Raw genomic sequence first — 4,295 nt, 5'->3', positions numbered from 1 at the left:
TGTTGTCCCCCCATTCCCTAGCTTGTCGTGCATTCTTTCCAAAAATCGGGACTTTTTAAAAATGCTGCAGGATGTGGGACAAATTGTTAAAAATTAGGACTGTCCCACCAAAAGCAGGACATCTGGTCACCTTATTTGAAATATTCCCACGCAGAGATAATGCCCCTGTTAGTTGAATCAGTCTCTTTTCCCTCTAACTCAATTTGTTCTAAAAAACAAGAGTGGGACACGGGGATAAAAGGAGCAAGAGATTTATTTCACAGTTCAGTAGAATACTAATATGGCCACTTCACTGTTTGAAAAAGCAATAGATCACGGTAAGTATTAGGAGAGGCTATCAACCTTGAGGATCCTAGCACATTCTTGCAGAGTATGCTAAGAATGTAAGACCCTGACCTTTCTTTGCCTGAACCATTTTTTAGGACTGTGTCTGCAGAAAGCTACCTTGAGGGATGAGATTAACATCTCCCCCTCCCATTTCACTCCCCATGCCCCTCCCAACAAAGAGTAATCCTACTTCCACTTAATATAAAAGTGGCAAACACCATCATTCAGAGTTTCTCTACTGTAATACACCCCAATTTATGTATAGGCATCCATCATTGGCCCTTTGAGTCATCCCTTAGATTTCATGGGGTAAAGGAAGAATCAACACAAATTAAGGCAAAGCTCTGATACTGCCTTTACTGTGAGTATCAACCTCTTTTTCCTCTGACTAGTAGTCATGTCTTCAGCCAATATCCATGATACTATGGCAGATTAACTTCTTACCTTATAAGTAAAGTAAAATCAGATATCTTTTACTGTTATGAATTTTGTATAATAATTTTGGCATGAGGATATGATATATTTAGGTCTATCTGTCCATTTAATTTTTGAGCTTCATTTTTGTCTTTTGAACTCTTAAATCACAAGCTCAACTATGATTACTGAGCCACAATTGTATTCATTCACTTGAAACCAAATAAAACTGACTATAGCATTATGATAACAACAAAACAATACAACATAAAACAGTCACAAACTTACTGAAAAGATTTCGGGAAATTTACGGACTTCAAGAAATAGTTAAATAATCAGGTCACTACAAAGTCAGAAATAGAATAGTTATAGGTATCTAAGATATGGGAACTCATTGATCACCTCAAATTATTTTTAATGCTGCAACTCCAATGTTCTGTTTTTATGCTCAAGATTCAAATTTTCAGAAGAGGAATATTGATTAGCTGAGCTTGGACCATATATTTTCCCTTTGGTCAACATAGTGTGACAGGGATGAAGAGAGGCAGGCATTTTGCTAAATGCTTGGGACAGTTGGAGTAACAAATACTCAAAGAAAAAGTAAAAACCACACATATTCTTTATATACCACACCTGGCACATGTCCTTTCTTGTCCTTTAAGGTTATTGTTGCTTTTGATAATAGTGATAAAAATCTTATTACAAAGCCATCTGTTATTGACAACATAAGCTCATTAAAAAATATTTTTCATTGTTGGAAAATTCAGATCTACCATGAAAAATGTCATTGACACCAATTTAAAAGATATCAGATTTTTTTTCAATGTTAAATTTACATTGGTCTAGCAATCACTGTGTGTGAAGAAGGCCTGGACTGACAATTTGTCTTCAATTTGATAAGAAAATGAACAACAGAATGCCTGGTAAGTCTCTAGCTGCCTTGAATCTGAGGTTAGCCACTTACAAATTATTTGACTCCTGAAATTGATCTCGCTATGCTTCAGTTTCTCATATTTAACTTATTGAGTTACTTAAAATGGACAATTCATTTAAAGCATTAACATGCTTTCTGATACTTAGTAAACGCTCAATAAATGGTAATTATGGGCTCGGCACCTGTAGCTCAAGTGGCTAAGGCACCAGCCACATACACCTAAGGTGGCAGGTTGGAATCCAGCCCAGACCCGCCAAACAACAATGACAGCTGCAACCAAAAAATAGCCGGGCATTGTGGTGGGCGCCTGTGGTCCCAGCTACTTGGGAGGCTGAGGCAGGAGACTCGCTTGAGCCAGGAGTTGGAGGTTGCTGTGAGCTGTGATGCCACAGCACACTACCCGGGGGGACAGCTTGAGGCTCTGTCTCAAAAAAAAGGTAATTATGGCTATTATTCATTAAGCTATAGAAGTTCATGTCTTCAGGACATTGTTTTACCTGCCTGCTTACCCCATTTAAATAACAGTTAGACCTGCAATGTCTTTTGGATGCTTTTATTTTTAAAAACTTCAAATAATAGTAGTTCTTTGCAACTGATGATAAAGATTTAATCTGAAATGTGGTTTTCTGGGGGAAAACAAAAAGATTTGATCAAAGGATACAGAATCTCGTTTAGACAAGAGGAATTAATTCCAGAGATCTATTGTACATCATGGTGACTACAGTAAATAACAAGACTCCAAGAAATAAATACATATAGTATACTTAAAAATTGTTTAGAGTGTAGACTTTGTGTGCTTATCACAAAAAATAGGTACATATATGGGGAAATACATGTGCTAATTAGCTCAATTTAACCATTCCACAATGTATACATACATCAAAACATCATATTGTAAGCCATAAATATATGTAATATTTGTCAATTTAAAAAAATTTAAAACAAGATTCAGTAAGACTATAAATTTGATTGTATAGAAAATGTATACTTAAAGAGAGTTTTAATTGTTTTATAATTAAATCTCCTTTCTTATTGTGGCTTCAGTGTACAATTTAACTATGTTTTTGACTTACAAATGTATGTGTGTGTGTGTGTGCATTTTAATCATTCAACTGTTTTAACGTAGGCATTTCTCTCCTTTGTCTTAGAAAACACTTTATTTTGCACTGAAACAAACTTTTAAAAGTTATCATAAATATTTACTTTATATAACCACTGTTGATGGGGGAAAGGACCATTTCTATTTCATTTCAAAAGGTAAAGAAAACATGATGCTGTCATACTCCTTACATTGTCAGGCTATGGTTATATAAATGTGATCCATGAACAAGTATTCACTGAAGTTATACTAACGGACACTGAAGCAGAATAGAACCTAGGAATTACGTGTCGATTTATTGATCTGTAGTATCTCTTCCTAGTTAAATCTCTGCCTTTTAAAAGATGCATAAGAGTCTACGAAGGGATTTATCAAATTGTTAGTTACACAATAGCTGCTGATCCCATTTGCTATTCATAACTTTTGAAGAAAAAGGAAAAATCATCATGCTCCTGTCTTGCACAATTGGGCTCTTGCTTTGGAAATACTAACTCCCACAGGCCTGAATCCAGACAAACCCAGGCCCAAATTTTGACTTTGCCATGTAGTCCCTAAGTGACTTCTTACTTCAGTTACTATTGCTGGATCTTAGGGATCCTGGCTTTTTGTCTTATGGGGCCTGTGGGAAATAATCACAAAATAATTTTTCCACATTTGTGTTTGTGGTACCAGTCATATCAGAATGATCCTTCCTCTCAGAGATGACTTAATTCTTAACAACCCAGTTGACCTACATCACCCTCAACCTTGTTACTCCTAAGCAAACCTAGGCTTCCACGCCTCTGTAATTATTCTGTAGTTTCCATCTTTGGTCTCCTCTTCTTTCTTCTATCCCAGAAATGGAGAAGACTCAACACAGCTTAAGCCTGTGTTTGTTTACGTCTTCATTTCAGAAACAACTTGCAAAAATTTTAATCCCACTAATCATGATGATTAGAGCTGGAATGACAGGCGTTGTAATTCTTGCAACAATTCCACAAATTGTTTTCCTATTTTACATATTGGCTTATTCCTGGCCTTTACAAGAAAACAAAACCAGGTTTTTCTGCCTCTAGTGAGCAGACTCATTCAGCTGCACATGTTGCCTTTTTATTTACACCTCCTTGCCCCAAATTTGGTCACCTAAATTTTTGATTATGTGTATAGCTAATTAGGTCTGGGTATTTTTAACCATGGGGCTATAAATGTCCTACAGACAGATCTCCCCTGCCTATTCAAGTTTCTGTTTATCAGAATCCCTATTATCCTTTTATTTTCTCAGTAGCTGGCATAATAATGTACCTACTTTAAATGGTTAATTATAAGGACAAAATAAGTAAGAATATAGACAGGGAAGTACATTCCACATGGCCCATGATCAAGTTAGTTCTTGATAGTTGTTACTTTGATAATAGTGAAACAGTAAGTTAATTTGCCATTACTATTATTGTTATTTCGTTATTATTGATAATGGTACCTTGATAATGGTAAAATGATAAGTTATTTTCTCATTACTATTATTATAATTTTTTTTTTTTTGGC

Source organism: Otolemur garnettii, unplaced genomic scaffold (genome assembly GCF_000181295.1).
Source record: "Otolemur garnettii isolate 467f Iridium unplaced genomic scaffold, OtoGar3 scaffold00058, whole genome shotgun sequence".
NCBI lineage: Eukaryota > Metazoa > Chordata > Mammalia > Primates > Galagidae > Otolemur > Otolemur garnettii.
The sequence above is the reverse complement of the archived record's forward strand: the minus strand, read 5'-3'. Positions refer to the sequence as shown.